Source organism: Macaca thibetana, chromosome 9 (assembly GCF_024542745.1).
Source record: "Macaca thibetana thibetana isolate TM-01 chromosome 9, ASM2454274v1, whole genome shotgun sequence".
NCBI lineage: Eukaryota > Metazoa > Chordata > Mammalia > Primates > Cercopithecidae > Macaca > Macaca thibetana.
This window is the reverse complement of record NC_065586.1, coordinates 126,559,776-126,584,187: the sequence shown is the minus strand read 5'-3', so window position 1 is coordinate 126,584,187 and position 24,412 is coordinate 126,559,776. Positions and strand designations below refer to the sequence as shown.

General features: G+C 47.1%; 1 long non-coding RNA gene across 1 annotated transcript; it reads right to left on the bottom strand.

Moving 5' to 3' along the window:
* Positions 1-949: 949 nt before the first annotated feature.
* Positions 950-24,251, bottom strand: LOC126962318 (uncharacterized). The gene is made up of 4 exons (XR_007728648.1): positions 23,398-24,251; positions 12,290-12,339; positions 11,763-11,811; positions 950-3,410 (listed from the first exon to the last, which is right to left on the bottom strand). It is a non-coding gene; the product is annotated as an uncharacterized LOC126962318 (long non-coding RNA).
* Positions 24,252-24,412: the final 161 nt, after the last annotated feature.

Genomic DNA, 24,412 nt, shown 5'->3' with positions numbered 1-24,412 from the left:
AACTCCACAGTTTCATGTCAATAATCCTATCTTCTGGATACTGTGTAGATCTGTTTTGTTTGCTTATGTTCTTTTGATTTTTGGTTATGCTTTCTTTCCTCATATGTCTAGCTGTTTTCTTTTAATGAAATGGAAAACTTTCATATGAAAAACAGTGGGGATAATTTGAGGATTTGAGTGGTGTATCTTCCTTTAGAAATTATTCATCTTTTCTTTTAGTTAGCTAAACTAGGGGAACAAGTCATCCCTGATGGCCTTAATCCAATCACGGATTGAAGTGATTTTAAGCTAGTCTGTATTGGCACCTCTGTTTCTTGTTTATCCTTTTCTTATTTTTTTCTGGAATTATAAATCTTTAAGGTCCCAAACCAAAGCCTGAGGGTTGCTGGTATATTTGAAAGTTGACGTACAATCTTATTATTTACTTCCTATCTTCTAACTCTTCTATGCTCTCTTATCTCTTTTCTTGCCATCTTTTAGATTTTTTTTATTTTTCCATTTGCTATCTCTATCAGCGTGATAGTTGCACATGCTTTTACTACTCTTTTCATGCTTCTCCTAGGGATTACGAAGTGCATCTTTTAGTTATCAAAATTTTACTTCATGTTCTGTCTTCCTAGTCCTCCGTGCCTGCAGAGAACTTGCTTTGCTTCTCAGCCTATAGGCCATCGTTTTCAAAAACTGCAAACATCTCTAGGGTGAAACCCACCCCAAATAACAGGCTCCTCTATATGCTCCTCTCCTTTCCTAGATCTTGATAACTCTCCAATACTTTCCAACAGATTTTTATGTTCTTTGGTAGAACATAAAAATGTTCTTTGTTTGGTAGAACAAAGAACATAAAAGGTGTAGAAACCTGGTAGTTATTTGATTGTTGTTTCGATGGTCTCCAATTTTTTGAGTTTTCAAACACAATAGAGAATATGTACCATTGGGACTTTGGACCTGCCTAATAACGTCAACGATTTATGAAGTTCTCACTGCGTGCTCAACATTGGTCTAAGTACTTACACGTGCTGTTTCACTTAATCCTCATGATTGGCCTTTGAGTTGGGCCATTGTTAGAACCTCACTTCCCAGGAAAGAAATCGAAAACACAGAGGCGAAGCAAAGCAAAGCCTGGCAGAGGCCAGGGCCACAGCTGTGAAGTGGCAGGTGAGCCTGCAAAGCCTGAGCCTGACCTTAGAGTGGCATCTCCTAGCCCCTACGCCAGTTTACTGGAAAATGGTTAAGCATTTTTGAAAAACCACGGATTCTAGAGTGTTAAGGGGAGAAGTAGGTGGTAATGTGTGGTTAAGAGACTTGAACCTATGCACCTGTCGAGAGGAAGAGCCAGAACCCAGGGAGACGAAGTGTGTTCTGTGTAGCCTCAAACTGGAGCAATAAAGACTTTAACATGAATGAGCCTTTTCTAACTGTGCTAAAACTCCAAATTATAGAAATGCCACTGAGGGGTTCCATGGGCACGCTTTACTCAACTGGGTTTAATTGTAACAATATTTTTACAAAAGAAATATGCAAATCCCCCCGACAACAAAACTGCATGGCCTTGGGGTAAACTTGACAGACTGTTACCCAAGTGGCTACCTTGTCTGGGGTAAATACCTGGGGTTCATCCTCTCGTGCCAGGAAAATTTAGGACACGGACACACACGAGGAGTTTAGGAGCAAGAAAAAGAAAGGAAACAGCTCTCTCTGGAGAGCGAGAGAGGGAACTTCCCAGAGGAATAGGCCAGCAGGTGGATGCGCTGGATTTTTCTAGTCCAGCTTGAAGAGGCGGTGTCTGATTTACGTGGGGCTCACAGATTGGTTCGATCACGTATGACGTTTAGGTAGCGCTCGGGGAAGACTGGCCGCCCCACCCAGATCTTATTATGCAAATGAACTTTCCCCTTGGCCGGCGCCATCTTGTCTGCTCCTCACGGTACAGCTGCCTGACAGAAGGGAAGATGGAGCCGCCATTTTGAACATGATTGGCACAACTGCCCGCATCTATGCCACAGCTTGATTTTACAGGCTGCTCTTTGTTAGAAAGGAAAATGATTTGGGGCTGCTTTTCATTAAAAGGAAAGCCTTACCGAGGACTTCCCTACCCTCACTATCTGCCTAAGTCATTTCTTCTTAACTCCTGTATCATTGCTCTCATCCGTTACCCAAGAAGGAGGAAAAAGAGTCACATGATGACGGGGAGCCAGCAGGAAGGACCAGAAGTAAAGGCAAAGACTGTACAACATCTGGCAGGGCTGTGCCTCCTCAGCCAGTGATGCCACCACGGTCATGTGGCAGATGTCTGTGGGCTCTCTTCCCATGGACGACCACCAGCAGCGGACTTCCTGGTGGGTACACTCCGGAGGCTGGGCAGCTCTCTCTTCTTCAACCTTGAATATAAACCTATGTGCAGAGGAGCGATGCACTGTGCCAGCAGAAACCCATTTCAGTGTAGGAGAGACCTGCTCTTCATCTTCCAGGTTCGCATGTCACTGAAATGCCTCGGGTACCAAGGAGGGGGTACGACCAGTGAGTCTGTAAAATGGCATTAGCACGGAAACCCCCACAGCCGTCCTGAACATCCCCGTTTCAAATTTCCCTGGAAGTGTCATACATGGAGATTGAATTCAACATTTTTACCTCGATGAACAATTGGAAAATGAATTCTATTATCTTTCCATAGAAAATAGAGATGTTCGAGTCCCTTGGCCACTTTTCAGCTACCCAAGCTCCTGTGACAATGGCGTGGTGATATATTCCTGCAGCCTGGGGGAAGCCTGCAGTCACAGGGAACTCAGCAAGGCGATGAACGGAGCCCTGGCCTCCCCCACCAGCAGAGCCAACTCCCCACAACCTAGGAACCCGCCTTCAAGAAGAATCCAAAATCCACCATGGTCTGGGCACATTGTCTCTGGGGTAGAGAAAAGGAACAGGTCACAAGGAGAGATGATTTCAAGGACGCATCATTTGGCACACCCACTTGCATCCAGCATACATTTAATTTCCCTTATTTTGTTGTTGACGTCCACGAAGGCTTCCTGTTCTACGATCTCTGACCCACGGTAGTGTGAGTGACTACTTTGGGAAAATTATACCCCAGTCCTGATGTTTGTTCTTGTACAAACACCCATAGTTATCCCGGATACACATGTAAAACTCGGAGGTTCGAGGGAGCTCAGCCATTTGAATTGCTAATAGTTCCTATGCCTCTGTTCCTACCGTGGCGGGCAGGGTTATTCCACCACCTGCTGTGTGCTGCCCTCAGCTAAGAACAGAACGTGGTGCTGCTGTTCAAATAAAAGAAGTGCTGCATTGAAACCAAAAATGAGAATAATCAGCATAGGAGTCTGGATTTAAGCAAACGCTGGTGTGTTTTTTATCCTCCAATGCAGTCAAGCAAGATCGCCAACACAATTAAGCAGCTGTTTAAGAGAAAGCAACAAAAAAGAAATCCACTTGCAACCAGAAAATAAAATGGGCCGTTCTTCACACTTTATTCCTGTTATAATTGTTCATTTTCAGCAGGCCCTTAGAAGACTATTTTAAGAAGAGATTTCATCCAGTATGGTCAGAGAGCAGTGCTTCTCCACCGCTTTCCAGGCTAAAAGTTGGCTTTTATTTTAAACAACACTCAGGGAAACTGCTATGTGACTAGGACGATGGTGGCCAATGCAAGTGGTGGCACCCACCTCCCCTGTGTGCAGTGGGAAGAGCTGCTCTCCTTTCTCTGAGGGCACACAAGGACACAAGGGCTCAATTTCATAGGAGGAGGGTCTGTAAGGTGCTTCCCTTGTTTCTAAGAAGCCAACTTCCAAGGAGGAGGGAGCGGATGCCTGGGAACTGCAGATACGGCAACCTGCAGCCCTGGGTGCCACCCAGTCCCCAGAGCTGAGCTCCCAGACTATGCCAAGAGATATCAAAAGGCTTTGGTCCGGAAAGTCCTGCTTCTCTTTGTGCCACCTCCTGTCCCTCCCATGTCGTCTGCCTCCCTTCCCCCACTCTGTCCTCTGGATCCTTCCCTTCCTTCTTTAATGGAGGAGAGGAAGGAGAGCCCTGCTGGCTTCCTGGAGGGAACGCTGACTCCTCCCGCCATTGGAATGAATTTGCTCCTCACCCTTGGACACTCTCCCCACCCCGCTCACGGAGAAAACTGCGGGCTGCTCCTGATCCGTGGGCCCAATTTGGTGCACAAGCCTTGTCAACTCACTTTTAACCCCACAGGTGTACAAGTCTGTGTTTATTAGCAATGCCCATACCTTCCACAAAAATAGCAGGGAACTTAGGGCAGTCTAAATGTGAATGTGGCCTGGGAGCTAAGTAGGATTTCACCTTCATCTTCCTCAGCCCAGGGAGTCCAATTTGTACCCATGGACCAGGCTGGCACCCACTCAATGCCAGCCAGCGAGAGAACCCACAACTGCAACTTGGCACCAGCCTCTCTCCAGGACAAGCACCTGAGCAGCTGGTTCCTGATGCAGGACAAGTTCCTGCATCCTGGATGCCATGTCCTCCTCCTAGAAAGTGCAGTCCTGGGAGGAAGAGGAGAAGCCGCAGGTCAGGGGTTTGTAGGACAGGAGAGGCCGTGATCATCCCCATGCTGGTCCAGTCTCCACACCCCAAGCCTACTCTCGGGGGAGCCGCTTCTGGGATGAATGCATGAACACGGCCTCCACAGTGCCAGCCTGAACCCCCACCTCTTTAGACATAACTTTGCGTCCTGGTGAACATCTTCCCAGGGATCTGATCAGAAGCAATTATTTGGTTTTCGTTTTCCCAGGAGGAAGGTGGCCTACCAGGTTGGGACAGATAGATAGCATTCAAACACCAAGGACGATGAGCTCACTGCCCTCCAGGTCCTATCACGTTCTGGGGACCTGAGCGGCTCGGGACGTGGAGCACACCTCCAGAACAGGAGAGTACATTCCAAACCCTTTTCTAACTGGCACTGAAGAGAGTGCGAGCCATTGCCAGCATTCTCTGTTCTGACATTCTCCGAAGTTTTTAGTAGTTACAAGATTCTTAATTTCATATAAAATATTTCAGAAAAATCAAATTGGCCCTTGTCAAGTGAATTTTGACTTTTAAAAAGGAGTCATATAATTATTCAAACCCTAAGTATCAGTACAGAGCTAGGAAAAATAACTTTAAAATACATACTGAATTTTTGGAAGGGCTGCTTACTCTCACCAGTATTTTAAAGTTATTTCTCCCCGAAGCATGAACAGAAATTTTATAAAATGCAAATGTCAGGACATCTGAACTCAATGAATTCTTTTCTATTACCCTAACATTCTCCACTTCTTTCCCTCAGCCTAGCCATCACTCTAATTAATAATTAAATAAAGTAGGACTCATCACTTGCTAAATGCAAGCTTTCACCTTGGCAGGAAGCTTATGTTACATCTAATGCATTAGAAGTTGAAAAAAAAATTCTTACAAAAAGCAGCAAATCATAACAGTTGCTAAATTTTCCCTGACAGGAAAAAATGCATTTTAAAGTAAGTGGGGCCAAATGCGGTGGCTCACACCTGTAATCCCAGCACTCAGGGAGGCCGAGGCGGGCAGATCACTTGAGATCAGGAGTTCGAGACCAACCTGGCCAACATGGCAAAAACCCATCTCTACCAAAAATACAAAAATTAGCCTGGTATGGTGGCAGATGCCTGTAATCCTAGCTACTGGGGAGGCTGAGGCAGGAGAATCACTTGAACCCGGGAAGCAGAGGTTTCCGTGAGCCGAGATAGTGCCACTGCACTCCAGCCTGGGTGACAAAGCAAGACTCCATCTCAACAAAATAAAAAATAGAAAATAAAATAAAGTAAGTGGTATATTTCCTTCCTTCTCCTTAACTTGAAATTTCCCTTGGTAAAACTCAGGAGAACAGAGCCCAATATGCCCATCCATCACGGATCAATCGACTTTCTGGAGGCATTTTTCTCCATGAGAAAAGACCCCCATTTGCTCTACTCATTTTGGATTTTTTTGCCTGACATAACACTCGTTTCCCAGGGACAAACTAAATAACCAAGTTCCATGAAGGCAGCGCACTGCCTTGACAAGGCAACAGAAAACGTTTTTGCACCAAAAGGCTGGCTTCATCCCTCAACAAGTGACATCTTAAAAGCAAAACTGGAGGACTCAGAAAGCTGTGTTTGCTCAAGAAAGAAAACCCAGTTCACTTATTCTATTAAGGTAATGAAGGAGGCATTTTATAATTCAGAACTCTGGTTAGTTTTAACACCTGGTAAAACCTGACCCAACATGTCTGTCAGGAGAGGCTAGGGAGCAACGTGGAGACAAATAAGCTCGAAAGCACAGCGGCTTCCAACAGTGCAGTGTGCTCCTCACTCACCGCACACCCAGTGTGGTCAGCAGAGCAGCAGGAGCCGTGGGCGTGGGGCCTGGACGTCACTTTTACCAAACCGGTGGCCAGAGTTGGTCTCCTGGCCAAATCAACTTCACGGGCTGGGGAAGCTCAGTTCTGCTGGGCACCCCAAAGAAGGGCACCCTGGTGATATTGGGGAGCACTCATAATTGCACCTGAGTTGCTGCCATCTTTCCCAATTATGGGTCATAAAAACCTGACATTTAAGACATTTATTTGAGTTATCAATGCTAACCACTCAATAATAGCATGGGGGAAGCTTTCACGAAACACCTGCCCAGACCCCTCCCAGGTCAACAAATTCCAAATCTCAGGGTGGAACCCAGCCATCTTTATCGTTTCAAAGCTCCAACGCTTTGATTTCAATACATAGTGGGTTTAAGAATCCCAGCAAGTGTCTTACAGCCTCCCCCATCCCGCACATGGCGTAGGAGTGTCCATTCCTCCTTGTGATGACACCACCAAGCACAGCATCTCTGCAAGCTTCAGCTTGAAGCAGAGACTGAACCAGCCAGCATCAGTGTCTCCAAACTCCAGTGTACAGAGAATCACCTGAAGTGTTGCTTAGAACCCCATGCTAGAGTGCCCCAGCACCCCCAGTTCCGATCCGTGGCAGCCAGTGGAATCCCCCAGCCCAGAAATCCACATTTTGGCAGATGCCCCACTTAAATACAGAGCTAAGGAGTTTTCGACCTCCCTGTGCTGACTCTGGACAGAATGCTTCTGTTCTAGTGGGTGGAAACTGCCTGAGAACAGCACCCAGCCTGAGGACTTCCAGTGGGTGCCCTGGCTCACACCGTCATTCATTCAGCCGCGCACACCTGGACTTAGCAGGTACCAGCCAGGTGCCAGGTCGTAGACCAGGGAGGAGTCCCGGTGGCTTTTCTCCCCCAGCAGCCTCGTGGGTGCTGTGAGCCGTTGCTCATACCAGGGTGCCAGCTAGTTCAGACCAAGGGGCTCAGTGGCAGCAGGGGTCCACTAGTCACCGGTTGTAGGCTTGGCCTCACTGCTGCCGTGAACTCCCCACTGTGACAGAGAACTCAGGACAGCAGAACCTCAGGGTCCACGGAGCTGTGCTCTGGCACAGGGACAACAAGTGGCATTTGCAGACAAAGAGTCTCTGCTCTTCTCACTGGCCATACCCCACTTTTTCCTTCCCACCTCAACACGGGCACCAGCAAGCAGAGAGAAGAACAGCAGGTATTTCTGAGCCAAAGCCTGTCTGCACCGCACGCAGCACATAGTAGACCCTGAACTCTGTCAGCAGCATCACTGCTGTGCTGTGGTCTGTAGGTGTGTCTTGAGCTGAGAGTTGCCAGAGGTGCCGAGGATACGCTGAGTACTGTCATTAAGCAGCCCCACCTCCTACCTCTTCCCAACAGGATGGCATTGCCCTCCTCAAGCCAGACTCTGGGCCCTAGTGCCACCAGGAGCCATGCGAGCAGCTGTAGCTCTAGTCCAAAGGACAGCTTGCACCAAGCCTGCATCCACACTTGCCTGCTCAGGGCATCTGCAATTAGGGATGGGGCCTGGATTGGCAGAGTGTGTGCCCGTTCCCACAGACCGCTGGGTGGCCCAGCCCGGACAGTGCACGGGAGCTCATTGGGCAGCAGGAACCCCTGAGAGACAGTCTCACTTTATACTTCAGGGAATCAGTGGGGCTTCTGCCCTAACTCCACCTGTGCCCACAAAGTCAAGTCCACAGCAGGATCCCAATGTCATGCTAAGTCCATTTCCACACATCCCTTCTCCAGTCCCAACAACAGCTCTGCCAGGGAGCACCACACATCCAATGTGGACAGACGAGGAGGCCAGGACTCAGACAGGCTGCCCAGCCCCGGGTCACATGGCTGAGCAGCACCCAAGCCAAGATGTGAATGCTGGCCCAAAGCTGCCCTCTTCCCACAGTACTTCGTGGCCCCAGGAGCAGGTGCAAGGGGCTGAATGTCTGTGTCCCCAGCAGATTGATATGTTGAAACCTAACCCCTAAGGGGATGGCGTTACATGGTGGGGTTTTTAGGAGGTGATTAGGTCATGAGGGTGGGGCCTCAGGGATGGGACAGCGCCTTATAAAAGGGGCCCCAGGGAGCTCTCGCCCCAGCCTGTGAGGACGCAGCAAGAAGGTGGCTGCCTGCAACCCAGAAGAGCCCTCCCCAGAACCCAACCATGCTGGCATCCTGACCACAGACCTGCCTCCAGAACTGTGAGAAATACATCTCTGATGTTGAAACCACCCAGTCAGCAGGACTTCGTTACGGCAGCCCACGTGAACTGAGAAACCGCACTGATATTTTCCAGCTGGGTCTGCGTCTGCCTCTGCTTGGCACAGGCTGCTGTTCATCCGTCTCTGGCTAGATGGAATCACACTCAGACACACAGCAGCTGCCCTCACTCACAGCACTATGGTTAAAGTTGGCTCACAAGTATCATTTCTTTTCTTTTACCCATGCATTATTCCCCTCCTCAACCTCTTCTTCCCCAAAATAATGCAAAGTAATTCAATCAGATAATATACTGACAGTAATGCAGAATTGAGGAGGTCATAATTTGAAAGAGGAGAGAGATACCACCGTCCTAACCAGGGATGTCCAGTCTCTCTCCATGATTGTGAATCCAGCTGGACTCCGAATGTCCTGAAGGCCAGAGCAAGGAGGGAAATGAGTGAGGAGCAGAAAGCTCTTCAGAAAATAACCACAGGTGCGATGGCTTATGCCTATAATCCCAGCACTTTGGAAGGCCAAGGCAGGGGGATCAGCTGAGGTCAGGAGTCTTAGACCAGCCTGGCCACCATGGCAAAACCCTGTCTCTACTAAAAATACAAAAATTAGCTGGGCATGGTGGTGGGATCCTGTAGTCACAGCTATTTGGGAGGCTGAGACAGGAGGATCACTTGAACCCAGGAGGCGGAGGTTGCGGTGAGCTGAGATTATGCCACTGCACTCCAGCCTGGGCAACAGAGTGAGACTCTGTCTCCAAAAAGAAAAGAACCACAGGGAAAGCGTGTCTTCCTGGTGCCTGCAGATTGTGAGTGAGCCCTGGAACAACTGCTTTTCTTCCTGTCGAAGGCATTTGCCCCTCCAGACATGAACGTGATTTGTCCCCAGTGACTGACAGATAAGGAAATAAAAGTGACCTGCAAAGACTCAGTTCTTCAAGCCTATTAGCACACTGTGGGTCACAGAGGGAACTGAACACAAAGGGGAACATGGGGAACCCAGAGTGTGGACAAACCGGCCCTGGCCCAGCACTCACACGAAGAGTCCACTCATTCCTGCCTGAATCACTGTCCGAGCACCTGTCAACAGGCACACACAGGCCTGAATCACTGTCCGAGCACCTGTCAACAGGCACACACAGGCCTGAATCACTGTCCGAGCACCTGTCAACAGGCACACACAGGCCTGAATCACTGTCCGAGCACCTGTCAACAGGCACACACAGGCCTGAATCACTGTCCGAGCACCTGTCAACAGGCACACACAGGCCTGAATCACTGTCCGAGCACCTGTCAACAGGCACACACCGGGAGGGACACAACCTCTCTCTGTGCTTGTCTCTGCTCCCGCTGCGAGGGCAGGACACTAAAACATGACTGAGGAGACTCAAATCTGAGGCTTCAGGAAAATGGAGCAAACGGCTCCCTCTCTGATAGAAAATGCTGTTTTGGCCACAGAATCCAAGTAGTTTTTCCACATTTCATAGAGACCTGGGAACTGATTCCCTCAGTGACTTTGAAAATGACCCGTTATTGTGAAATGTTAGCCAAAATCTTGAGTGGAAATGTGTCCCCAGCATCCACCATTCCAGGAAGGAAGCGAAGTAGAGGGGACGTTGTCTGGGAACGGGGTCTGCTGAGCAGTCACTGTGGTGTGGGCAGCTGCTGCGGTCCCAGTCAGCTACTGCCTCGCAGACGCCCACATGGCCTGATGGATAAACACACATGGACAGCGGGGAGCTGGATTAGCTGGAGTCACAGCAAGAGGACCTGGTCCCAGTGGGGCCCAAAGTGCTTTACAAACCGTCTATGTGGGTCTGCCCCTCCTACCAGTGGACACTGGGCACCTGTCCAGCATTTACAAAGCCCTCTCCGGCTCAATGTGACGAGTGCTGAGGAAAGAAAGGCCCCATCTCACCACCACAGAGGCCTCGGGGGCATCCAGGCATGGCCCTTGGGGACGGGCTCATCAGCATCTGCTCCAAGTCCTCTCCTTGTTCCCACGGTCACAGAGAGGGCAAGACCACACACCCTGCCCCATGGACGACCAGTACCCTTCAACCTGAGCAAGTCCCGAGGATTCAACCCATTCCCGACCTCACCTGGCTTCTGGTTTCCTAACATCTTGCAGAGGGAAGAGAATAAGAGCTTCGGCTTGCTTCGTGGGACTGGTTTCCCATGCAGGAGACGGGAAAGCCAGAGGAAATGCTGGCCCTGGGGTCTGACCAGGAGCAGGAGAGGGGGGGAAGGGCTTTGTCACTCCTGGATCCCTCGGGCTTGCCAAATTTCAGGCCTAACCCGGAAGCCTTGAGTACGAGGCGAGGGAGAAATAAATCACCTGGGGGCCAACCCCTCCCTCCAAGCAGGGGTGGGGCAGGGGCTGCTGCCCAGGCCTTGTCCTCTGCTGACCCCACACCTGCCCCTGCTCAGAGTTGAGAAGAGCGTGTGTGAACTCCGAGGAAAACCTCCACTTAGAGCCTAAGGCTTAACTAAGCCTGAGGATACTGTCAGCTGCTACAGCCCTTCCCGGAGACAGAGAGTCCCTGAGATGACTCTCGGACCCAGGCCTCCAGCCCTCCGCCCTCTCCCAGCTCTGATGCACCATCCCACCTGCTGCCTCACACCCAAAGGCGCGTCTGGGATGTTCACAGCCCATCAGTCCCAGGCGCTGCCTCTCCCCTCTGCCCTCGCTGGCGCCTCCTGGTTTCTTCCTTCTGTAGAGTGTCACCCTCCACCTCGGGCCCTGTCAGACTCCCAGAGCCGCCCCCTACTTCTCTACCAGCCTTACCCACCTATGCAGGGGTTTGCCAAGTGCTACAGTCCTGCGAAGTACCCTTACCTGCTCCTTCCTTCTATCCCCAATTTCGGCAGCTCATCTGCTGCCCCAACCACGATGACACTCCCAGCTCCACGTTTCGCTTCACTTCATCCGGCCCATACCTGCCAGAGCTTCCTAACGTCTTATGATTATCATCATCTCATCAGGCCCCCTTTCCTGTGAAAAATCTCCAGCCTGCCCGGCCTCTACCTGCCAGTCCCAGCAGGCCCTTATCTCAGTACAGTCCCAAGGAGATCTCCAGCTCTCGCAGCCGCCACGTGTAAATCCCACCCACCTCCTGTGAGCAGGATGGCAGAACAGCTTCCCTGAGTGGCCCTCTCACAGGAAATACTTACAATGGTGCATGAGAACTCTGTCATTTTAGTGCTGGCTGCATACAGTATTCTGTGAAGACAAAAACAATATGTAAATGGAAGCCAGGGGAGGTAAGACCAGAGCTGGTCTTGCCCTGGGGTTTCTGCAGAGCCTTGGGATCCTGGAGTTTCTCCTTTGCTGGCTGCACGGGACACACATGGGGGCAGCAGACAAAACCCAAGGACCACTGGGTAATCCCAAGGGAGGTTTCTATATTAAGCTAGAACTCAGAGGGCTGTGTCCACCTTTACATACAGCAAGCAATAACCCTTGCCACACAGAAAACAAATAAATGTGCTTGTCTCAACTCTCACATGGGGGAAGGAGAAAAACTTTCCCAGAAAACCACAAGACAGTCCTCTTCCAGGTCTGCTGTCTGAATTCACTGTAGAATAGATCAAAAAACTTCAAACAGGAAATTTTAATTACTTCGGTGCCTAGTGGAAATGCCCCGGACAATAGGAAGAAGTAAGTGTGCAGCCTCTGGAGGAAATAAATCTCAACCCACCTCTCAAAGAAGTTCGTGGGTAGCGTTGAGGGAAAAGAGCAACCTGTCTCCTAAGTAAGAAAATAAATCGCGTGAGTGCAAAGCAACAGAAGCAGACATGCAGACGTTTATTATGATTGATATTTTAAAGAAATAAAAGAAGAAAGCTGTAAACAAGGAGCACAAATGATTTTTAAAAAAGAATTTCTAAAGATGAAAAATATGATGATTAAAATAAAAAGCTCAGTGATCTCCAGGTCCAGGAAGTTGGAACGGAGGCATCATTCCACCTGCCGAGTGTAACTAAAGACGCTGGACGTTGTTCTTGGAAACACACAGTTTCTGAAGGGTAAAGAAAAGACAGATGGATGAGGGACCCTGGGACCTGAAGAACAACAGAGTGGTGAGTTCTCAGGGCTTTCTTTCACTTTACATATCTCAGACTTCAGGTGGAAGCAGCCAGCAATCTGGAAATACCCACAGGTGCAGACAAAGAAAGCCCCAACTAAAGTTTGCTCCCTGCAAGCAGTAGATCAGGACAGAGGCAGCCTGGAAAGACAGAAAACTTTTAGGAGCTCCACTCTAGCTGACTATCACAGAAAAAAAATCTGTGTCACCCCTCCCCTACCCACCATCTCGGCCACTGATACTAGCCAAGGCCAAGTGGGGAGCCTGGACTTCCACTTTCACGTGGTTTGATGGAGGTGCCTCAACCTCCCCACTGCAAGACAGCGTCAGAGAAGACCTCATAGGGAGCTGGAACATTTATATCCAGAGGCAGAAGAAGGACCCCTTTAGGATATCCATGGAGCCCATAAGGGGAGCCTCAACCTTCACCCCACCCAGCAGGAACAAGACACCCTCCCCTCCCCTTCTTGCTGTTTGGGATTTGGCAAGCCCGAGGGATCCAGGAATGAGAAAGTCCTTCCCCACCCCCTCCTGCTCCTTGCTTGGGTGGTGTCAGAGGACACCTAGTAGGAAGTCAGGAATCTTACCAGCATCCAGTGGAAACAAGGCTGGCCCTCCTCCTCTGGGGCCACATGGGGAGAAGTAATGAGGAACTCCCACACTCCACACCCGAACTAAGCAGTCATCAGTGGGTGCCTAGTGGGGACTTGGAACTTCCACCCCAACCCACAGTCATGAGGCGCAGCCCCTTAGAAGCCAATGGAGCTCAAATAGGAAGCCTGGAGTTCCAGCCTCACCTGGCAGTAACAGGACAGCAGCCCCTTTTCCTGCCAGAGTGGCGTCAGGGAAAGCCAGCTGTGACTCCTGTTTCAAATAAGATTCAGAGTTGTACAACATAGTACCTAAAATGTTCAGGATTCCATTTTTTTTAAATCGTTTATGATAACAAGAACCAAGAAGCTCTGAAAGTGAATGAAAAGAAGACAATCCATGGTTAACACTGAGGTGACAGAGATCTTAGAATTACCTGACAAAAGACTTCTTAAAGCAACCATCAAAAAATGTTTCGGACGTGCTTGAAATAGAGTCTCATATAATAAATCAAAAGTCTTAACAAATACAAGATGTAAATAAAAACCAAATGAACATTTTAGAACTGAAAAAAATATATAGTGGTTAAAATGTTAAAAGCCCAAAGGATGGGCTTACCAAGAGAATGGAGGGAACAAAGGAAAGAATTAGTAGAACAAAAGAAACTGCCCGATCTGACCAACAGAGAGAAAATAGACTAAAACAGGTGAGCAGAGCCTCGGGGACCTGCAAGGCTGTAACAGGCGTCCTAGCATGGGTGCCACCAAGGGCAGGTGGAAACAGAACTGGAAGTAACAATCGATGGAAACTTCCCACATTTGGCAAAACACATAAACCTAAAACTTCCAGTGCTAAGCAAACCCTAAAAGATAAATCCAAAGAAATCCATACAAAGCCACATTATAGTCAAGTTTCCAAAAACTAATGAGAAGGGAAATATCTTGAAAGCAGAGAAGAGAAACGGCACCTTACCTCCAGGGGAAAACTATTGGAATGACAGTGGATTTCACAGCAGCAACTGTGAAGGGAAGAAAGGAAGCATCACACATTGTTCAGTAATGAAAATTCTCTATCCAGTGAAAATATTTTTCAAGAATGATGGGGAAATAAGACCTTCTTGGAGAACAGAAGTAAGAGAATGTTGTTGCCGGAAGACCTATTGAAAAGAATGACTGAAGGAAATTTTCTAAACAGGAAGGAAGAGAATCAGGGGACTTGGAACATCACGATGGAAGAACGCACTCGGCATGCAAAAGCATAGGCAAATATAATATATTTTATTTTCTTCTCAAATCTTGTAAGTTATGTTTGAGGGTTAAACCAAAAATCATAACTCTGCCTAATGTGGCTCTGAATACATGTAGAGAAAATTTTAAGAAAAGTATATTATATATGAGGGAGGGTAAAGGGATAAAAGGAGAGGTGAGGTTTCTTATACTTTACTCGAACTGATAAATGGCCCACACCAGTGGGCTGTGACAGCTTATATAATACCTAGATAAACCAACTTAAAAAGCTATACAAAGGGATACAACCAAAAATACTATGGTTAAAGCCAAAATAGAATTCTAAAATATTCTCATGGAAGCCACAAGAAGACAGAAAAAATAGCAAACAGAGAAAAAAAAAAAGAACAAACAGAAAACAAAAATTAAAATGACATTGAAATCCTAACATTTCAATATTTACATTAAATGAAAGTGGTCAAAATACACCAATTAGAAGAGAGAAATTGGCAAAGTATGTTTAAAAACATGATCCAACTATATATTGTCTAAAAGAAACTTACTTCAAATATAATGAAATAAACAGACTAAAAGTAAACAGATGGGAAAAGACAATTCAGACAAGTATCAATCAAAAGAAAGGAGTGGCTGTGTTAATTTCAGACCAAGAATACTTCAGAGCAAAGAAAATTACCAGAGATTGAAAGGAATATTATGTAATAATAAAACAATTCACCAAGAAGACATAGCAATCCTAAATGTGTATGCATCAAACAGCAGAACTGCAAAATTCGTGGAGTTAAAAATTGATAGCACTGACAGGAGAAATAAACAATCTACATTGTAGTTGGCAATTTCATTACCCCTCTCTCAACTGTGATAGAAAAATTAAACATAAAATCAGCAATAATACAAAAAAGTTTAAAATACCACCAAGCAATATAACATATACAATATTTATAGCACATTCTGCCAAACAACAGCAGGATTCATGTTTTTAAGCCAGTCAAATTTAACAGCAGGGGGTTGTATACCAACTTTAGTGACACTAATGTTAATAAGTTCTGATGGCCTGTTACCATCAGACCAACAGAATACACATCTTTATTATGTGTCCATGGGATAAGATACATCATGGGCCATAAAACAGATCCCAACAGATTTAAAAGATTGTATTCTTCAACCACAATGGAATCAAATTAGAAATCGATAGCAGAAAAATAGCACAAAAATATAGAAACATTTGGAAATGAAATGACACCCTTCTAAATAATTCATGGTTCAAAAGAACATTCTCAAATAAAATAAAAATTTATGCTGAACTGAATAAAAATGAAAATACAACATATCAAAATTTGTAGGACAAAGCTACTGCCATGCAGAGAGGGAAATTCACAGTATTAGATGCTTACATTAGAAAAGATGAAGGGTCTCAAATCAGTAATCTAAGCCTACATCTCAAGCCCCGTGATAAAGAAGAGCAAAATAAATGAAAGCAAGCAGAAGGTAGAAAGGTAACAATAAAGATAAGAGCAGAAATTAATGAAATTGAAAACAGAAAACAGAGAAAACTAATGAAGCAAAGAGTTTGTTCTTTGAAGAGATCAATAAAATTGACAAACTTCCTAAAAGATTGGCAAAGAGAAATGAGAGAAGACACAAATTACCAATATCAGGAATATCACAAAAAATCTTGCAGACTTCAAAAAATAATAAAGGAATAAAACAAAGAAAGCTCCACAAGATACATTTGAAATCTTAAACAAAATGGACCAGTTCCTCAAAAAACACAAACTACCACAGCTCACCCAATATGAAATAGATCATTTGCATAGCTCTGTGTTTAGAAAATTGAATTTCTACTTTAAAAAACTACCCCCCACAAAAACAAATAAATAAATCTCCAGATCCAGGAATTGCATTACTGGGCATTTATCTCAGAAAAGTATAGTAAAGGGAGAAGTATAGAATACTCCACTGAAATTTTAAGTTCACACAAAAACGCATCCACAAATGTTTACTGCAATTTTGTTTGTAAAAGTCCCAAACTGGAAACAAGCCAGATGTCCTTCAGCAGGTGAATGGATAGGCAGGCTGTGGTGCATCCGTTCATACCATGGAATACTTCTCAGCAATAAGAAGGAATAAACTATTGATAACAAGGAAGAACCTGGATGAATCTCCAGAGAATTATGCTCCGGAAGAAAGCCAATCTCAAAAGGTTATGCATTATACTATCTCATTTATAGAATTCTCAAAATGACAAAATTATGGAACTGGAGAACAGATTAGTGGTTGCCAGTGATCAGGTATGAGGCTGGGGATGGAAGTAGGCATGGGCCTAAAAGGGAAACCTGAGGGATCCGGTGGGATGGAAATGACTGTATCAACGTGGATATCCTGGCTATAACATTGTACTATGGTCTTTCAAGCTGTTACCACTGGGGGAAACTGGGTAAAGAATATGCGTGATTTCCCTGTATTCTTTTTTTCCAACCATATATGAACCTACAATCATCTCAGAATAAAAAGGTTAATTAAAAATAACTCAATAATCGGATTAATTGGTGGATTAAATGCAGATGAAGAAAAAATTAGTGAACTAGAAGAGAGATCCAGAAAAATCATCTAAGTCATATCATGGGGCTAGCAGAATCTCAATATGAAAAGCAGACAGGGACCAGAAAGGAAAATTGCAGGCCAATTTCACTTGTGAACATAGACGCAAACTCCTACAGAATATTATCAAAGTGAATACGACAGTGCCTAAAAACATTCAAAAACACGTGGGCCTCTCCTCAGAACTCTCTGAATGTTCTTACAGCTCGAAGAACAAATGAATGTCCTTACAATCTGTCTTCTCCCAGAATAAGTAATCAGAGAAAGAGAAGAGGAAGAGGAGGGAGAGGAGAAGGAGGGAAGCGGGAGAAAAGAGAGAGAGAGCCCAAAGCCATGGTGCACTTTGCAACCTTGTCTCTGGATTCACACACTGTCGGTTCAGCTTTCATCTTTTCATCAGAAGCAAATAGATAAATCCAGTTCACTTTCAAGGGATGGGGAGTTAAGCCCCACCTCTGGAAAAGAGAAATATAGACTAATTTGTTGATATAATTTAGGACCATCACGATGTTACTTGTGACAGCAATATAAATATGAAGTATCCAGAAATAAACATAACCAAATATCCACAAGCATCTTTCAGAGAAAGTTACAAAACTTTATTTAAAAGAGCTAAAAAAGACCCAGAGGAGGGATAAAGACCATAGTACTAGACAGGAAACCTCAAGATTCCACAGAGCTTGTTTCTCCTCACCTTGATGTACCATCCAGTGCAAATTTAACCCAAATCCCCAGGAGACTTGCTTTCCATATGGAACTTGAAAAGATTATTGTAAATCATACATGGAGAAATAAATGGCCAAGAATAGCCCAACACACTCCTGCAAAAGGATACCATGGTGATCAGTGTTGGGCAGGGCAATTCCTTGAACAGATATCAAGACTGACTATGATCCTGAAGCATCGCATGCCTTTAGAGAAGGCGGGAAACCTTGAAGGCCCCAGCATGAAGATGACATGGATCAACAGGCTCTTGTCCCCACTGGGGGGAAAGCAAAGAGCTGCTTCCTTTTTGCTGAAAGTTTGACATCACCTAATAGGTTAAATGTGTCCCTATCAAAACCCCAGCAAGCAAAGGCACCTAGGCATAGGCCCTTGAAAAGGCTGCCCAGTGCACCAGAAGATACATAGGAGAATGTCTGGAGCAGTACAATTCACAGGTAAGACAGGCAGAATATACCCAAATGCCCATCTACCAACAATAAGTACAGTATACTCAGACGAGAGAATGTTCTCCAGCAGTGAAAATAGATTTGCCATATGCACAGACATGGATGAATCTCAAAATCACCACATCAAGCAAAAGAAGCAAACAAATTCCAGACTGTGCAGTTACCTGTGTGTAACTTCAAAAAGAGAGAAACTAAGCAGTCTATTGTTTAGAGACACACATAGAGGTGGGGCAACCGTAAGGAAGGACAAGGGATTCAGTTGACTTTGAGGGCAGTGTTTGGTGGGTAGAGAGTTGGAGAGAAAGACAGAGGGAAAGGTGATCGGGGTGGAACACTGGGAGGTAGGATGGCCAACTGCCCGGTTTTGCCAAGAAATGAGAAATTTCCTAAGGTTTAGAAATGGGAAATTTCCTAAGATTTGGAAATGGGAAATTTCCTACGGTTTAGAAATTTCAATGCTACAACCAGCACAGTCTTGGGCAAAGTGGAACTATTGGCTACCCTACACCAAAAGCTTCTAAGTTTCCAGAACATTCTGATTTAGCCCTGTGGCTCTTTATCTTACCATTATTTTTAAACTAGATGTAGCAGGTGAAATGGTACCCCCTAAAGATATATCCACATCTTAACCCCCATTACACTGCTAAGTGACCTTATTTGGGAAAAGAAAAAAAAGCATCTCTGCAGATGAAAATAAATGACGACTCTGAAGAGATCATTTGGTTAACCAAGTGAGTCCTAAATAAAAAATAAGTATCCTTATATGAGACAGAAGTGGAGAAGACACAGAGAGAAGGAGAGAGCCGTATGAAGATGGAGGCAGAGTCTGGAGCAATGTGGCCACAAGCTCAGGGACACCTGGAGCCCCCAGAAGCTGGAAGGGGCAGGGAAGCCTTCTCCCCTAGAGCCTCCAGAGGGAGCATGGCTCTGCTGACACCTCAATTTTGGACTTGTGGCCTCCAGAACCATAAGAGAATCAATTCTTTTGTTTTAACCCAGCAGATTCATGGTAATCTTTTGTGGCAGTCACAGTGAACCAATTCACTGAGTGCATATATTTTTACACCCTGTTTTGGTTAAATAATATATTTTAAAATAGAAAGAAAAATGTTGACACTGCCCCCCGCCCCCCCTGCTTCCTTCCAGGTAGCAGCTGACACACCACCCCTCCCACCACCCATAACCCCCTCCCCAGAGTAGGTCTGCAGTGCATGTTTGAAAGTCCCCTATTTTGGCTTCTTGTGCATATGTAAGTAAATGCTTCTAATCTTCCCTGCCAGATGTAAATATCCTTGAAAACACCTATCAAGACTTAGGCAATGTTCATACCCCACAGTGTCTAGACCAGTGTCAATCAAACAATAGTGCGCAATCAACGCTGCTGAGCGAATGAATCAGTAAATTAGTGTCAGCAAAACTCTATGAGGCAACAACCAAGCCGGGTGAGACTCCGGATGCACACCGGATGTCGGCGGCCCCTGGCACACCCTGCGGATGCAGCCTGGAACCAGCAGGCTGCAGTTCTCAGCAGTGCCTGGTCTGCCTTCCATCTTCCATTTCCAAATTGCCCACTCATCCCCCGCCCCCTGCCTGCCCTCCCATGTGCTGTGTCTGCGTCCACCTCTGAGATGCTGGTATTCACCGCTCAGCCATGGTATTTCCCATCCCATGAACCACAAGCACACATTGCAGACGGTTCCCAGCACTGTCTGTGGATTCTCATGGCCAGCATGTGAGGTCTCAGGCTCTGGGTTTCCCCTTTGCTCACACCCGTGTCTCCCAGGCTTGGGCAGCCCATGCACAGTTATTAGGATGAGCCAGAGAGGCCAACACACCTCAAACCTGTGTCCCAAAGACAGTGAGAGCAAATGGCTGGTTCACTTGTGGACAGGGACACTGCAGCAAGCCCAGGATGCCACAGCTGCCTCCACCTCCTCGTGCAGCACACAGCTTCTGTTTCTGCAAAAGCACTCGTCACCCTTCCCCACCAGGTGCTGCATAGCAGCCCACCCGCAAGGCTTCACCAGGCTACCTGCCTGGCTTCCAGGTGGGCTCAGCCACTGGGAAGCCCTGTCAGGAGATGGGAGGGAAGCAGTGGGGGAGGAGAGAGAAGGGTGAGTATTTATCCACACTACCCATCCTTGCTCTCTGCCTGCAGGGCTCCCGCAGACTGGGTGCTTTCCTTGGGTGATGGACACAGCTCCTGCAAGATTCCCCATGCCCCTCATTTCCACCAGCTGTTCTTCCCCCTTCTCTCTTCAATCCACAGCATGGTACATGCCCCGCGATCCCATGTCCAGCACAAAGCACTGTGCCCTCCCCACACTCTGCCCACCTTCACATTATCCTCTTATTAAACTCTCCTTAAATTCCACAAACTGAGGATGCATCTGTTTCCCACGAGGACTCAGGCTGGCCCAGCACCCGCGACATTCCCCAGGAGGGCACATGGTGGGATCTCACCACCCTTTCAATCTTCCAAGCCAGTGGGGCACCAGGACACACTTACTCCCAGGTAGGTCCTCAGGATACCACAGGCCAGAACTTAGAGAAAAAACTCCTGGTCAGAGATCACATGGGCAGCGAGAAGGAGCAGTGGGTTCTGAGAAAGGAGAGTGGACAGGCTGCCAGGATCCCCATTCAGGCCCGCTAACCCACCCGTCTTAACCAGGAGAGCAAGGCCCAGCCAGGCGGTGAGGCTCAGCCCAATCTGCGTGTTCCAGGACTACGTCTGCTCTGCCTCCCAGATACCGTGTCCTTACAGAGATTGAACTGGCATCACCAGTTCAAACCCCAGCCAGTGAGATCTGCTAAGAGATGGGGACAGTGAAGAGCTGAGATTGAATCTCAGGTCAGAAAATACCAGCAAACCACCCAGGGGGGATTTCCAGTGAAATTAGACATAAGACGGACAGGGAGTTTCTGGGGCTGCAGTGGAGAAGGGCAGGATGGCAGCAGGACCCACCAGTGCAAGAGTCCTGTGGCCACGACCACCTTTGCTCTGCCTGGGGCACAGTTTATGATAAGAAAATGATGGCATCCTGCTTTGGGATCTTGGGTGTCCAGGGTAGGGAATTACACGAAAGGGTTCTATTTTTGTCATTTGTCATTTATATTAACCAGCAAGTCAATGATCTTATACACACACACACACACACACACACACACACACACAAAATTGTCAATCACTCCCTTGTCCAGACACTCCTTAGGAGAGAACCAAGGCCAATCTCGAATCCAGCACTTGCCTGGCCTGGGCCCTGAGTCCACAGAGCCAGATCCTCTCCTGGACCTCACATGTCAGAATTCCCTCCTGGACACCTGGCCCGGATCCACGTCATCTTCTGCCTCACAACAAGCAGTGCACTTCCTGGACATGAAGTCGCTGTTCATTAACAGAGGCCAGGGAGCGCGCCCAGTTTGATAGGGAAGAGTTTAGGGAAGAGTTACGACGGCCACGACTTCATCTCATGAGAGAAGCAGCTTCCCAGCAAAAAGTGATGAATTGAGTCTGCTGTGACTTTTCTCCTGGGAGTAAACCAGATGCCCTGGGTCCCTCGGGCAGCTCCCATCATTGAACCTGTTCGAAGCTTGTATTTGGAGTTGAAAGGGTTGCTATTACTGAACAATAACCACACACAAATATTTGTGAGGATTTTAGCAGTGATCAATGACTACATCTGAACAGTCCCGTTAGATGACCCCAAAGCATAATTAGCCCATGTTAGATCATCAGGTATTACCACATTTAGCTAAACTTTGGAGGCTAAATTTACTACATATTCTGATTTTGACCTATTTCAAGTAAAGAAGAGATACAATTGTTTACAAAAATGAAAATTATGTCCCCACAGATTATTTCTGCTTGTTAAATGATTATTTCTTCCCATAGAGTAAGTTTGGAAGACTCTAAGAACAACCACAGGACAATGCATTGAGCATTTACAATGGAACAGGCACTGCACATTCTCATTAACCCTCGTGAGAAAGCCACAAGGCAGATAATGCCAACATTCCCATTTCATGGATGAGGAAACTGAGGCAGGTCAAGACCGAGCAGCTGCTCAAGGAGGCAGAGCCAGGACCTGACTGTGGCCCTTTCCTCTGTGAGCTCACAGGTCTAGTCCTAACTCTATGTGACCAATCTCCTGAAAGAGCACACCTTGTCTTTCCAACATGCAGTGGGGCCCTGCCTCTGAGCCCAAACCCCCTGGGGGGAATTATCCCCAGAGCGAGCACGGCAGTGGTGCCCCCATCACTACCTCACCAAGGAGGCACCAGTGTCTCACATTGAAGCATCCCTTCCTGGAGTTTGAGTCCTGACCAGAAGCATCTCAGGACCTTTCCGGATCCAGCCCCCAGGGCCGCTGCCTCACCCCAGGTTTCTTCATCCCACCACCACTTTATGCAGACAATTCTGATTCCAAGAAGGGACCATCCCTTGAGATCTGGCACCAGCCTCCACATCTCTGGGTGTACACCTACGCTGATGAACCATCTCACCATGCTGAGCACGTGTACCTTTTTCCCTTCTACAGCTCAGGTACCTCCAGAGAGCACGAACCACAGCTCATTGTTTTTGCATCTCCAGAACCTGGACCAGGTCTTGGCACAGAGAAGGCAGCAAGCGTTTCCCAATGAATGAATAAAATGTAGAATCTGGTGAAATTCTTGCTATAGGAACCAATGATTATGTGGTTGATTCAGAAAATGGTGCATAAAAAAATGGAAATATCCTCCATGTTTCTAAGATAAAAGCCTCACTTTGGCCGTGGCCTGGACCATCCACACGGGCCTGGTTGCACAGGGCTAGTGCCAGGCATACCATAGACCTTCCCTGAACCTCTTCCCTGCTCTAGGCTGAGCCCGGCCACAGGGTTCCTAAAGCGACAGACTTCCCACAACCTCCAGGTGTGTCTGGCCACATGTCATCCTTGCCTGTCAGAGGCCATGCCTCTGCTGTAACCCCAGAATGTTTTGAATGCTTGTACTCAGAAAATCCAGATAGCCTGGAGTGACCCCAGGACGCACTCCCACAGCATCCCCATTGGCTAGATGTCCGTCTGCAGGACATGATCCCCTTCCACACCCCTACACCCATGCTGACACCCACCTGTCCCAGGACAACCAGTTCAAAGGCAGAGAGGTCGAAGCAGGAGCCAGCGGCCCTGCCTCAATATATAGCGGCCAGAGCCACCCGCTCCCCTGCACCTGCTCTTGGGGCCTTCAGGCCTCTCTGAGCAGCCAGGGATATGGAGGCAGCTCTGGGTCAGCGATGCAGAGAATCTGGAATCTTCCGGCTCTGTACCCAGGGCCCACTTCTGCCGCACAGCTGGGAAGTACTTGTCTCCAGGCTTTTGAAGTGTACAAGAGTCACACACTCCTGAACCCATTCTATACTGCTGACCCAGGAAGACTAGACGCTTGGATGACTTTCCACTCACTGTGCCGTGGGTCTGTGCAGCACACCGTAAAATCCATGGGATTTTACATCAGAATGTTCTGCAAAATAAATAAGAAAATAACTTTAGAGTCTGAGTAAACCACCATCGTAAATAAAGTGTAAGATGTAACGAGTTTACTGAAAGCGAAATGTTCCGCCTTTTCAGTGTGCTTTTCTGCCCTAGGGTTCAAACAATCAGCCAGCTGTCCCCGCCAGCAACAAAACCCTCATAGGCTGAAACTGTCGGATTGCAAGACTGCATGAGGGATGCAGTTTACTCATATAAGATGCCATCGATAATACATAAAAAGTATCTGATTCCTAGACCTGAGTCTAAGGAACTCGGAAGGAAGCTTGTTGGATGTTCTACAAGTGTGGGGATTCCAGATTCAAGCAGAAAAGGCACAGGGTGAAATGCTGCAAATGGCTTAAGAGGAAACCCTTCCCTTCCATCCCATGTACTAGTGAAGTCACCATGCAGCAGGTTGCTCTCTGAATGAACTGGAAGGACACTTTTCTCCATGCTCATCTGAAAGGAGCTGGGCACATTCCTCAGCCCCGGGCTCAAAACTCCCTGAGCCTAGCACAAACACATCCCATCCTCCCATCCCACCACAATATATCTCTCAAACTCCCTGAGCCCAGTACAAACACCACCTGGAAAGTCTCCGATAAAGAGACAGCC